This window comes from Neomonachus schauinslandi, chromosome 1 (genome assembly GCF_002201575.2).
Source record: "Neomonachus schauinslandi chromosome 1, ASM220157v2, whole genome shotgun sequence".
NCBI classification, from domain to species: domain Eukaryota; kingdom Metazoa; phylum Chordata; class Mammalia; order Carnivora; family Phocidae; genus Neomonachus; species Neomonachus schauinslandi.
Window position 1 is genome coordinate 122,720,447 of NC_058403.1, and position 14,897 is coordinate 122,735,343.

Sequence of the window (14,897 nt, forward strand, 5' to 3'; positions counted from 1 at the left end):
CCTGGAGAATCTTCTATATGCACTTGAAAACTGTGCATTCTGCTAAATTTTGATGGAATGTTCTCTATATATCTGTTAAGTCCATCTCATCTATTGTGCTGTTCAGAGACAGTATTTCCTTACTGAGTTTCTGGTTGAATGACTTATCCAGTGATATAAGTGAGGCGTTAAAGTCCTCTACTATTTATTGTATCAATGTCAATTTCTACTTTTGTATCTCTAAATATGTGCTTAATGTATCTAGGTGCTCCTATGTTCGGTACATAGATATTTAAAATTGTTATATTTTCTTGCTGGATTTATCCTTTCATCATTAGGTATTGTCTTTGTTGTTTTAGTCTTTGGTTTGAAGTCTATTTTGTTTGATCTTTTGGTGGGGTGGGGGGGCTTCTATTTGCATAGAATATCTTTTTCTTTTTATTTACTTTCAGTGTTAGGTGTTTTTAAGTCTGAAGTGAGTCTCTTGTAGTCAGCGTATAGATGGGTCTTTTTTTTGTTTACGTTTGCCCTGTCTTTTGATTAGATCATTTCAGTCTATTTACATTGAATGTGGTTATTGATAAGTATGTACTTAATGATGTTTTGTTAACTATTTTTGGTTGTTTTTGTAGTTTTTTTTTTTTTTCCAGATTTTTCTTCCCCCCCGCCTTTTTTTTTTATGTTGTATTAGTCACCATAGAGTACTTGATTAGTTTTTGATTTAGTGTTCCATGTTTCTTTTTTTGCGCTTAACCCCCTTGTTTGTTTCAATACTTCCCCTCCTTTATCCCCATCCCCATTTTAACCCTTCCCTTCCCCCCCCCCCCCCAAAACCCTCAGTTTGTTTCCTGGAGTCTATAGTCTCTCATGGTTCATCTTCCCATCTGTCTTCCCCGCCTTCATTTTTCCCTTCCTTCTCAATGTCCTCCATGCTATTCCTTATGTTCCACATATGAATTAAACCATATGATAATTGTCTTTCTCTGCTTGACTTATTTAACTTGCATAATCCCCTCCAGTTCCATCCATATTGATGCAAAAGTTGGGTATTCATCCTTTCTGATGGCTGAGTAATATTCCATTGTATATATGGACCACATCTTTATTCGTCTGTTGAAGAGCATCTCGACTCCTTCCACTCTTTGACTATCGTGGACATTGTTACTATGAACATTGGGGTGCATGTGCCCCTTCTTTTCACTACATCTGTGTCTTTGGGGTAGATACCTAGTAGTGCAATTGCTAGGTCATAGGGTAACTCTGTTTTCATGTTTTTGAGGAACCTCCATACTGTTTTCCAAAGTGACTGTACCATCTTTCATTCCTACCAACAGTGTAAGAGGGTTCCCCTTTCTCCACATCCTCTCCAACATTTGTTGTTTCCTGCCTTGTTAATTTTTGCCATTCTAAGTATAAGGTGGTATCTCAGTGTGGTTTTGATTTGAATTTCCCTGATGGCTAATATATCTAATCTGCTGTTGATTCCCTCTAGTGTATTTTTCATTTCAGTTATTGTATTCTTCGGCTTTGATTGCTTTTTTTTTTTTTATATTTTGTATTTCTTTGTTGAAGTTCTCACTGAGTTCATCCACTCTTGTCTCAAGTCTGGTGAGAATCTTTATGACCATTATTTTGAATTCTTTACCAGGTAGATCGTTTATCATCATTTCATTGAGTTGTTTTTCTGAGATACTGTCTTGTTTTTTCATTTTTCTGTTTCTTCATTTTGTCTTATTCTGGTGTTTGTTTCTATGTGTTAGGCAGGTTAGATACATCTCCTGGTCTTGAAAGTAGTGACCTTATGTAGAAGGCATTCTGTGGGGTTTATTAGCTCAATTTCCCTAGGTCACCAAAACTAGGCACTTTAGGGGTTTCTCCTATGTGGACTGTGTGTGCCTTCCTATTGTGACTGTGCTGTGTCTCCTGTGGTTGTGCTTTTTGGTGTGGCTGTCCTCTAGCCCAGGTGGCTGCAATTAGCATTTTTAGCTACTGTGGGCACACTAGTGGACAGGGTTGTCCCTTGACTTGGCTGGCTTAGTGTTCTGGCTGCAGCTTCTGCAGTTGTTTTTTTGGGTGTGGTTCGCCTCCAGCCACAGCTGGCTGTGCGACCTAGTTGCAGCTTTTGTGTTAGTCGTATTCGGGGTGGGGGGGGCTGTTTCCCCTTTCCCAGGGCAGGAGTTGTTTTGGAAGGGTGCCAGTCCTGGCCAGGGCTGCCTGTCAAGTGTGACAGGTCAGTAGTCACTTTGTGGGGACACTGGTTTCAACTGAGGTTGTCTGCTGGGTGTGACTGAGCACGAGCTGCTTTGATGGATGCCAGCTGATGCCAGTCCCCGAAGGATCATCAGGGGATGACAAGGGGTGCCAACAAGACAGATGGATAGTGTCAGAACTGGCTCTTGTCATCTCATTGGTCTACCTAGGCTGAAGGAGAGTAGGAAAAACGGTGCCTGTCAGCCTTTCCAGTTCTGATGAAAGTTCCTACAGATTCCTGCTGTTTTGGCACATGCCCTAAAATTAGTAAGTCGTTCTTTGCATTGCAGGTGCTTTGCAAACTGCTTTCTCAGTGCTCGATTTCAAAATTAGTGATATTGTGTACTATCCCATTACAGCATTGTCTCAATTTCCTGTAGCACTCTTGCTCTTCTAGAGTTAAGCCCTGTTGATTTTCAAAGCCAGGCACTAATGGGGCCTCATCTTCCTTGTGTAGAGGGCCAGGGTGGGGATGGTGCCTGATATGGGGCTTGATCCCCTCACACCTCAGGTAATACTTCTGTGACTGTTATATCCTTCTTGCTTGTTGGGCTGTTTCACTGTTTTTTGTTGTTTGTTTCTGATTGGATCTCTGCCCGTCCTCCCCTTCTTGAGGTGTCTTTTTCTTTATTTCTGTAACTCTGCAATAGCTGTTCAGGCTTTCGATCGTTTTCAAAGTGAGTTATCGTATATATAGTTGTAGCCTTGGTATGTCTGTAGGAGATAGTTAGCTCAGGATCCTCATACTTTGGCATCTTCCCAAGCTCCCAGAATATACTTTGGAATAGTCCTGACTTTTGGAGTTACCTTTATGTTTCACATACTCAAAAAAGCAAAAACAAAGTTGTAAGGAAAATCCTAAATTGTATGCGAATGAAATAGATATACCATGCCATACCATAAAGAACATACTTACACTGAAGAGTCTAAACAGTAGTAAGTAAAGGTAACTTTTGAATTCAGTTTTTGGGCTTTAAAACTAGTAGGAGAATGTTTGAGGAAGAACACAGTATTCGCCTAGTCTCAAAATGTCTTCTTGCAAGATGTCTATTATTTACAGTTGGTAAAATAGTAACATACAGTGTATAAACATAGATTCCATCATAACCAAATGATGAAAGCAAATATTTTCAGTTATTGACCTAGTTGATAGCATGTGCTTCCTAGAGTGCACTTAGAAGAACTCACTTCACTTGTATAGTTTTCTTGCCCAAAGTGCAGAAGCCTAAATCTACTTGTGGAGAAATATCAGGCAAGTTCAAATTTGGGTATATTCTTTAAAATAACTGTTGTGTACTCCTTAAAAAAATCAGTTGTGAAGTACAACTTAATGACTCAGAAATTTTTCCAGATTCAAGACTAAAGAAACATGACAGCTCAATGCAGTGTACCATATTGGATTTTTCTTTTGACGTAATGGACATTATTAAGACAAATACTGACATCTGAATTAGTTCTGTGGATTAGAACATATGTATTGTGTCATTGTTAATTTCATGATTCTGATGATTATGCTGTGGTTGTGTAAGAAATTGTTTTTTGGGGGGGAAATACACACTGAAGTATTAAAGAACAAAGGGATACATGAAGAGTGAAAGAAGGATGAAACAAATATAAAATATTTACATATGGGAATTTAGAAATTCTTTGTACCTTTCTTACAACTTTTGTGTAAAGTCTGAAAGTCAAAGTAAAAAACTGAAAGGGGAAAAAGTTTTTAATCACAAAACCAATGCTATGCTCAAGGGAAACTGGTGCAGTCATTTTCACAAAGTCAGACAAGGCAAAGTAGCCCCCTCTCACAACTCCTCTTTAATATTGTTGATACAAGTCAGCACATTTAGACAATGAAATGAAGTAAGTATGATACCTAATTCAAAATACTATTGAATGTTTGTTCAAGAGATTGTGCAATACTAATACCAACAGTAAAATAATTCAGTAAATTATTGGCTTATAGAGTCAATATAAGTAAATTAATATGTTTTGTTTATATAAGAATAGCCAATTAGGTAATGGGATAAAAGACCCCCCCCCACTTTTTAAGTTTTTATTTAAATTCCAGTTAGTTAATATTCAGCGTAATACGAGTTTCTGATGTACAGTATAGTGATTCAACACTCCCATACAACACCCAGTGCTCATCACAGTAAGTGCACTCCTTAATCCTCATCACTTATTTCATGCACACACCCCCACCTTCCCTCTCATAACTATCAGTTCTCTATAGTTGAGTCTGTTTTTTGGTTTTCTTTTCTCTCTTTTACCCTTTGCTTATTTTGTTTCTTAAATTCCATGTATGAATGAAATTATATGGTATTTGTCTTTCTTTGACTAACTTGTTTTGCTTAGTGTAATACTGTCTGGCTCCAATACATGGTGTTGCAAATGGCAACATTTCATTCCTTTTTATAGTTGAGTAATATTCCATTGTATATATGTACCACATATTCTTTATCCATTCATAAATCGATAAACACTTGGGCTGTTTCTATAATTTGGCTATTGTAGAAAATGGTGCTATATGCATGTATCCCTTTGAATTTGTATTTTTGTATTCTTTGGGTAAATACCTAATAGTGCAATTCCTGGATCCTAGAGTAGTTTTATTTTTAACTTTTTTAGGAACCTCCATACTGTTTTCCAGAGTGGCTACACCAATTTGCATTCCTACCAACAGTGCAAGAGGGTTCCCCTTTCTCCACATCCTTGCCAATACCTGTTGTTTCTTTTTTTGTTAGCCATTCTGACACGTGTGAGGTGGTATCCCATTGTAGTTTTGATTTGTATTTCCCTGGATGAATGATGTTAAGAATCTTTTCATGTTTCTGTTGGTCATCTGCGTGTCTTCTTTAGGAACATGTCTATTCATGTCTTCTGCCCATTTTTTAATTGGATTATTTGTTTTTTGGGTGTTGAGTTTTATAAGTTCTTTATATATTTTGGATACTAACCCTTTATATCTGATATGTCATTTGCAAATATCTTTTCCCATTCCATAGTTGCCTTTTAGTCTGATTGTTTCCTTTTCTGTGCAGAAGCTTTTTATTTTGATGAAGTCCCAATAGTTTATTTTTGCTTTTGTTTCCCTTGCCTCAGGAGACATATCTAGAAAGAAGTTGCTATGGCTGATGTCAAAGAAGTTATTGCTTGTATTCTGTAGGATTTTGATGGTTTCCTGTCACACATTTAGGTCTTTCATCCATTTTGAATTTATTTTTGTGTATTCTGGGAGAAAGTGGTCCAGTTTCATTCTTTTGCATGTTGCTGTCCAGTTTTCCTAACACCATTTTTGGAAGAGATTTTTTTTTTCCCCATTGAATATTCTTTCCTGTTTTGTTGAAGATTGACTATATAGTTGTGGTTCATTTCTGGGTTTTCCGTTCTGTTCTGCTGATCTGTGTGTCTGTTTTTGTGCCTGTACCATACTGTTTTGATGACCAAAGCTTTGTAATATAGCTTAAAGCCCAAAATTGTGATGCTTCAAGCTTTGCTTTTCATTTTCTCTCTTTTTTTTAAGATTTTATTTATTTACATGAGAGAGAATGAGATAGAGAGCATGAGAGGGGGGAGGGTCAGAGGGAGAAGCAGACTCCCTGCTGAGCAGGGAGCCTGATGCGGGACTCGATCCCGGGACTCCAGGATCATGACCTGAGCTGAAGTCAGTCGCTTAACCAACTGAACCACCCAGGCGCCCTGCTTTTCATTTTCAGGATTGCTTTGGCTATTCAGGGTCCTTTTGGTTTTCCTTTCTCTCTCTAGAGAAAACTTTAGTATTGTTTATTCTACTCTGAAAAAATGCTGTTGATATTTTGATTGTGTTAAATGTGTAGATTTCTTTGGTTAGCATAGACATTTTAATGTTTGTTCCTCCAATCCATGAGCATGGAATGTCTTTCCACTTGTTTGTGTCATCTTCAGTTTCTTTCATCAGTGTTTTATAATTTTCAGAGTACAGGTGATATCCTCCCCCCCCAGTCCTTTTTTAAGATTTTATTTGTTTGAGAAAGAGTGCACGCACGAGCGGGGGCGGGGGGGAGGGCAAAGGGAGAGGGACAGGCAGACTCCCTGCTAAGCAGGGAGCCTGACGTAGGGCTCTGTCCGATGACCCCAAGATCACAACCTGCGCCAAAGTCAGAGCCTTAACTAGCTTTGCCACCCAGGCGCCCCTAAACTCCCTTTTTAAGATAAAAATGGCGTAAGTGTTGGAAATTATTCAGTTGTACTCCTCACTTGATTGTATATATGAAGATGAATTCCCAGTGCATCAACAGTGTAAATATGAAGTCAACAAATAGCAGAAACAATAAAACCAATAAGAAAGAAGAAAAGCACCAGAAGTAAACATGGAAGAATTCCTTTATTAAGTGGGAAAATCTTTAATTAATGTGACTCAAAATTAATTTTGATTCAATCTGTAAAAGAAAATAAAAAATATATATAAATATATAAATTAAAAATTAAAATAACACTAAAAATCTACTGCAAACTTTACATGGAAGGCACAGTATAGGGAAGGTCAAAAGTTAGAACAAATGGGGAAAAATTGTTTTTTATTACAAAAGCCAATCACTCTGTTATATATTTGAAGTAAGACTTGCGTTGAAATCCTTGCGTTGGACTCCTTGTGTTGAAAAGCGTTTCTCAAATCTAGATTGGTATTCTGTTTTATCAGTCCATTTTTTTCTAAAGCTGTGTAATAATCCAGAGCAAAACGATGTTAAACAATCCACTGAAGAGGGAAGAGAAGCAGAGAAGGGAAGAAAAAAACACAAACCTTTTTTTCTAGTTCCTGGCTAGAAGGGACACCCCCTCCAGTGACATGACAAATTTTAATGTCATGTCATGAGTAAAGAGTCTGGGCAGCCCCTCTTTCTTGTGGCTCTAGTATCATTATTTTCTCATCTTTATCCTGGAGTCTAGTGGATGTTATTGGCTTCCTACTTTAGCTATCTTAAGTTGCATCAGCACCCCTATTTGTTTCCTTAACTCTGCCCACACATCTGTGGTCTCCTTGTTAAAATCTCTTTATTTGAACCATCTGGAGTGAATTTTATTTATTGCTGGGAATCCTCAGTTAGAATATAGTGACTAATTCAGTGTGTAATAATAGGATGTATTCAGTATCAGTGGAGTAAGTTCTATGAGGATGGAAAAGTTGATTTAAATAATATTAACTTAAGGGCACCTGGGTGGCTCAGTCGGTTAAGTGTCCTACTGTTGATTTCAGTTCAGGTCATGATCTCAGGGTCATGAGATCGAACCCCACATTGGGCTCCGTGCTCAGCAGAGTCTGCTTGTCCCTCTCTCTCTGTTTCTACCTCCACCGCACACACTTGTGTGCACGCTCTCTCTCGCAAATAATAAGTGAATGAATGAATAAATAAATAAGTAATATTGACTTAGGATTGCATTTTAATGCTGTATATAGGAATAAATTCTGAAGAAGCTAACAACACAGATTGATGGGATATATTTATGATGTTATGCATGACAAAGTAAAGATATGTTATCCCTATATTTAAACTATTATTTTTTAATGTATCTTTGGTACAGGCATATGTATTTGGGTATATGCTAATGCCAGTATAAAACATATTTCAGAAATATGTATCAGGGATATTGATAGTTTTTTTAAGAAAAATATGCTTGTTTTTACTTAAAGGGTACATTTATGAAATTGTGATTTGTAGGTTAGAAGTACCTTCTCTCATAGCTGCTTATAACAAGTAATGGCTCCATTTTGTACCTAACAGTGGGCTTCCAAATGCATGAGGGTCCTCTAGGAGTGCAGGATTGCTAGAGTGTTACCAGGGATCATCTAAGGTCCAGTGATCCTGGAGTTCCTTGAACTGTCCCGTTTTGTGGGCCAGTTAGTGTCTCAGTAATATTTTCATGGTATCTGTACCCAAAAGAAATACCTAACAGTTCCTTTTTGAGGTAGTTAGTTCCAACCAATTTATTTATGTCCTAACAACTTAGGAGCTAGTTGGAAAAATAAATATAATGGAAATAATAATAAAAAGTATATGTTATTCTTAAATAACCATAATTACTTGCTAAAGGATATATGTACCTATTGGGCACTGTACAATTTCTTAAATTTTAGAATCACTCCTTTCCTGTTCTGTATTGGTTTTCCAGCAGTATTTGTGAGAAATCAGATAGAATATAGTCATAACAAAGTATGATCTGTTGTTGAAACTGTGAATTACCTCATGCTAATAATAGTTTCTGTCATGCTTGACAAATATTCGACATTGCTGTTTTCCCTTTGAAAAATTAAAATTAAAATTAAAATACCCCACAGTTCCCATATGAGTTTGCTTCAGTGACCAAAGTCATCTCAGTACACAGTTTGGGCACTATAACTTTAACCATTGACTGCTTGAGAGCTAGTATATAGATACCCCAACTCCTTTGCCCTTCAGGTGAGGTAACTTTAAAAGTGCATGGCCTACTGAGACTTTGAGAGTTTCCCAAGGAATTTAATTAGGCTTCAGTTATCCATGGTAGTGATTGGCTACATAACACACTTCTTATTGTCTGCCTTTCTTAATTTGTTTCATTTTCCCACTCCATTACCAGTGTTATAGGGGATCTCTCCCCCAGATAAATTACTTTTACTGGTATCCTAACAGTCTCAGTCTCTTTAGAAGATAGGAACCAGTGTTTGTTATATGTTTGTTATATATTAATCAGTATGCTGTTTCAAAGTCTGCTTTAATGAATTCTTTGTCTCCTTATATGCACAGTGTATATATATATAGATAGATAGCTCAGTACTATAATTCTTTGGTGTGGTGGGCTTTCCCACGCATTGTAGCATGTTTAACAGCATCTCTGGTCTCTACCCATTAGATGCCAGTTGCACATCTCCCACACCTGCTTCTCTTCTTTTTACAACCAAAAATGTTTGCAGACAACGCCGCATGTCCCCTTGGGTGCAAAATTTCTGTACTGTGAGAACTGTACTAAAATATTTACTATGTGAAAATACTAGTTTATTTAAATTTCCCACACTTGAAGGAAATTGGGTTGTTTCCAGCTTTTGGATAGGATGAACAATGCTACTCTAAGCTGTCTTTGGCAGATGTTAATTTAGTGTCCATGTACACAAGATGCTGTACTTTGTGTAATGAGAAGTGAAATTGCTGGCGTATAAGAGATACAACTTTTCTAGGTAATGCCAGACTGTTTTCTGAAGTGGTTGTAGAAATATCTTGTCCTTTTGTATTTTCATGTATATTTTAGAATTAGATTGTCAAGTTCCACTAAAAAAAACTTGTTGGAGTTTTGAATACAATTAAATTTAATTTGTATAACAAATTTCACAACCTCCATAATGTTGACATTGGGGCTGAATAATTATTTGTAGTGCTTTCTTGCACTGTAGAGTATTTAGCAGCATCTCTGATCTCTATCCCTAAATGTCAGTAGCATCCCACCCTAACCTTCAATTATTCATATCTGTGGGGAGTGGGAAGCAAAAGTTAAGAACTGCTATATAGAAGGAGGGGTGAATTTACATCTTTATAAAATCAAGTCTTCAAATTCATGATCTTTGCATATATTTCTCCATTTATTTAGATCTTTATATTTTTCAGTATTTCAGAGGGTATTTTTATGCATGAGTAAAAAGGTTTTATACACCTGCTGTTAAAAATCTGTATTTTGGGACTTAAGCATTTTTAAAAATTATTATAAATAATGTCTTTTTTAAGTAGGCTTTATTTTTTTTTAGAGGATGTTTCGGTTTGCAAAAAAATTGAGCCAAAATTATGCAGAGTTCCCTCTTCTCTCTGCCAGTTTCCCCTATTGTTAACATCTTGCATTAGCTTGGTACATTAGTTACAATTGACAAACCAATACTGATACATTATTAACTAAAGTTCATAGTTTACATTAGGGTTGTCTCTTTGTGCTTCAAAGTTCTAGGGTTTTTACAAATGTATGATGTTATGTATCCGCCATTATAGTATCAAACTGAATAGTTTCATTGCCCTAAAAATCCCCACTGTGCTCCTTCTGAATATCTCTACCCACCCCCAAGTCTCCACCCCTCATTCCTGGGTACCCCTAATTTTTTTTTTTTTTTAAAGATTTTATGTATTTATTTGACAGAGAGAGATAGGAGAGAGGGAACACAAGCAGGGGGGAGTGGGAGAGGGAGAAGCAGGCTTCCCATGGAGCAGGGAGCCTGATGCAGGGCTCGATCCCAGGACCCTGGGATCACGACCTGAGCCGAAGGCAGCCACTTGACGACTGAGCCACCCAGGTGCCCCGATTTTTTTTTTTTTTTTAAAGATTTTATTTATTTATTTGAGAGAGAGAGAATGAGAAACAGCATGAGAGGGAGGAGGGTCAGAGGGAGAAGCAGACTCCCTGCCGAGCAGGAAGCCCGATGTGGGACTCGATCCCGGGACTCCAAGATCATGACCTGAGCCGAAGGCAGTCGCTTAACCAACTGAGCCACCCAGGCGCCCTGCCCCGATTTTTTTTAATGTTAAATCTCACATACCTTCCTGAAATGAATTCACCTTGATCATGATGTATTTTATTTTTTAAATTATTGGTTGCTTTGGTTAGCTGATATCTTATTAGGATTTTCTATATTTGTATTCATTGATGAGATTGGCCTGCAATTTTAATTTTCCCTTTCCATTCTTTCCATCTCAGGTTTTATTATCAAGGCTCTGCTAACCTTATAAAATGGATTGTAGAGAATATCCTTTTCTTTGGCGGGGGGTGGGGGGGTTTCCTGGAAGAGTGTATGAGATTGGAATTGTTTCCAGAACATTTGGTAGAAGTTGCTATTGAAACCATATGGGCCTAAATTTTTTGTTGTTGTTTTTGTTGGAAGATTTTAAACTACTGATTCAGTCTCTTTAGCTGATTTAGCACTATTTCGGTTTGTTTGTTTTTGACAAGCTGTGTTTTATAGGAAATTCTCAGTTTCATTTGAATTTTCAAATTTATTTAATATGGCTATTTTTAATAGCACCTTATATTTTTTTAATTGTATAACTTCTTGTGATACTCCTTTTCATTAGTTCAGTTCAAAATGTTTTAATTTTTTTGATTCATTCTTTCTCTTTCTCTCTTTCTTTCTTTCTTTCTTTCCTTTCTTTCCTTTCTTTCTTGTTGTGTTCAGTTAGCCAGCATATTAGTACATCATTAGTTTTTGATGTAGTGTTCAACAATTCATTAGTTGCATATAACACCCAGTGCTCATCACAATATGTGCCCTTCTTAATACGCATCACCCAGTTACCTCATCCCCCCACCCCTCACCCTTCTGTAACCCTCAGTTTATTTCCCAGAGTCCAGAGTGTCTCATGGTTTGTCTCCCTCTCTGATCTCTTCCCATTCAGTTTTCGCTCCCTTCCCCTGTGGTCCTCTGCACTATTCCTTACGGTTCACGTATGATTTGAATTCAGAAGAATTCATTTTCCCCCATCTACTCATTTGGACATTTTTGTACTCTTCACATGCATTTAATGGTTACCCTAAAGATTATAAAATTCATACTTAATGTAGCACAATCCAAAGGTAATTACCACCTCTATCCTTTTCCCAGACAGGACAAGGCCCTACAGCTATAATCCCATTTACTTCCTTCCTTGTGTTGTAATTTAAATCTATTTCATTTTCCCATAGTCATTATTATTTAAAAAAATAAAGTTATTACTGTTTTAGCTTTACCTATATACATGCCATTTTATTTGTTCTTTTTTTAACATGTCGTATATATCTGAGGTCACTTCTGCCTAAAGTGCAGTATTTAGAAATTCCAATGAGGTTCTGTTGGAGATTCTGTAGGCTCTGTTGGACTTTGAAGATTTGTTTAACTTGTCTTTATTTCTTAAAATATATTTTGATGGGTATATTGTATAATATTGGCAGTTATTTTCTTTTAGCGCAGTGAAGGCATTTCACTGTCTTTTGGCTTGTGGTTATTTTGGCTTGTTATTGGTGATCATGATGTATTTTATAATAATTTTCTTCTCTTTCAATACTTGTTTTTCCCAACATTTAAGGTTTCTGTTTGTTTCTGGTATTCTGTAGTCTGACTATATTATGTTCTATAGAACATATTTCTTTGGATTGGTGTCTTTCATCAGTTACCTTTTTAAATATTGCTGCTTCTCATTTTATTTCTCTTCTCTTTCAGTAGCTTTGTTTAAACCTTGCATATTGTCTTCTATGTACCTGTTTGCATTTTTTAACTGCTGTGCTGCTTTCTGTACAATACATCCCCTATCTTTGTTTACTTACTTTTTTTTAATCTGTGACAATCTATTTCGGTTACTGTACTGGTCTTTTCTAGAAATTTAGTTAACATGGGTCTTTCTCTCTCTTTTTAAAGATCATTTATTTATTTACTTATTTGAGAGAGAGAGAGCACAAAGGAGGAGAGGGAGAAGCAGACTCCCCGCTGAGCAGGGAGCCCGATGCAGCGTTCGATCCCTGGACCCAGAGATCAGAAACTGAGCTGAAGGCAGACACCTAGACGACTGAGCCACCCAGGCACCCTGTGTGGCTCTCTTTTACAGAAAAAGAAGTCCATCGGATTGTTCCCTATGGATATTCATTCAGTCTTGTATTTTCCTTTTTTAACATGGGGAATTTGTTTTACAATCTATATCTGATAATTCTAATACTTTAAGTCTTAGTGAGTCTGTTTCTGTGGTCTTCCTTTTGCTTTTTCTTTTGCATATCACCTTTCTTGTTGATATGTTTAGTTACTTTTTAATCCAAGCTCCACGTTTTCTCTCAAGTTTATTTGAAGCCTAGGATAAAGGTACTTTTCCTCTAGAGAAGATTTAAGATTTGCTTGACAGGTGCCCAACAGTACTTCCAGTTGAGGGCTATTTGCAGCTAAGTACCATCTGAAGTTTTCTGTATCAGATTAAGTGAATTTAGGATATTTGTGAGAGCACCAGTGTTTGATTACTACCTCTCAGGTATCTGTCTCCTTCTACATAATATTAAAAAAAGCTTTCTTTATAGACCACAGAGTATGAGGTGTTAGATATACTGCTGGTTTAACCTTAACTTACAAATGAAATCCTTTGAGCCCCCACTTCATAAAAGAGTTATTCTTTTAGACCCTTTACCTAGGAAGTCCCAACTTGTGCACTGTATTGTAGTCTCAGTAAATATAATCAGAGAGGAAGTGATTTTAGTGCTCTTTTTGTATTTTGGTTTCTGCTTTTAGTTTGTTTTTATTCTACTAATTCCCACTACTTCATAAGGTTTCAGATGCCTTTAAAAATGTTTTTCATATTTTCATTAGCATTTCAGGAAGAGGGTTTATATAAAAATATTGTTTATAATACTACCCTAATCAAAACTTCTATATATCAATTTAAAGTGATTTCTTCCCTTGGATAATTGTGTGTGTGTGTAAATGTAAGTCATAATTTTGAAATTTCCACACTTTGGACATATTTTGCATACTTATGTTTTTTATTGCTGTAAGGTAATTTCTACTTTCATGGACTTCTAGTCTCTTGGGACTAATTAAAGTCTCAATTTCTCATTATTTTTATATTTTTGGAAGAGCTTTCAAATGTAGAGACATATATATAGCTACTATTTTAGAGAGAGTGCGGTGAAAACCACAGATAATCCTGATGGGTTTATCATTTAGGAAAAACTGTTGGATGTGCAGAGTATAGGATAAAAATTATTAAAATAAGAGGAGAATGGAACATGAAATATTTTGTTATATTTTATCTTCCTTTTTCTAGGTCGAGTAGGTTTCTGAAGAGTTGTGTGTATATGTGTGTGTGTGGTGTGTACACACACACACACACACATATATATATACATATCAAATTTGTGTACCCTAAATTTTTCTTTAAAAAATATAAGAATCACATATAGTCAACTGATTTTTTTTCTATGAAGATACAAAGGCAATTAAATGGAGAAATAATCATCTTTTCAACAAATCGTACGTGAACAATTGGATATCCATGTGGAAAAAATGAACTTAAACACAGATCTTAACCCTTTGCACAAAACTTAACTCATGTAAAATGTAAACTCTAAATTTCTAAAATAAAACATAAGAGAAAGTCTATATGACCTTAGGTTTAGTGATGAGGTTTTGAGGTTTTTAAAGCTGTAACAACCAAGAGCATGATCCATGAAAGAAGCAATTGGCAAGTTGGACCTTACCGAAATTAAATTTTTTTCTGCTCTGCAAAAGACATTCTTAAGAAAATTAGAAGAAAAGTCACAGACTGGGAGAATATATTTGCAAGACACATGTATGATAAAGGATTTGTATTCAAAATATACAAAGAGCTCTATAAACTGATAAGAAAATAAATAGGCCAATAAAAAAGTGGGCAAGGACCTGAACAGACATTTCATCAAGAAGATATACAGATGGCATATAGACATGTGAAAAGATGCTCAGCATCATTTGTCATAAGAGCAGTGCAAATTAAAACAATAAAAAGATATTACTACACAGCTATTAGAGTTGCTAAAATACAAAAAACTGGCAATACCAATCACTGTGAAGTATGTGAAGGTATAAGAAATCATGGTTGGTGGGAATGCAAAATGGTATAGCCACTGTGGAAGACAGTCCTGACAGTTTCTTACAAAATTAAACATAGCCTTACTGTATAATACAGCAAAAATAAATA

General features: G+C 36.2%; 1 protein-coding gene across 2 annotated transcripts in view; it reads left to right on the forward strand.

Moving 5' to 3' along the window:
* The window catches only part of STAG1 (stromal antigen 1), a 415,261-nt gene that overhangs the window by 192,267 nt on the left and 208,097 nt on the right, over positions 1 to 14,897 (forward strand). The gene's annotated exons all lie outside the window — the stretch shown is intronic.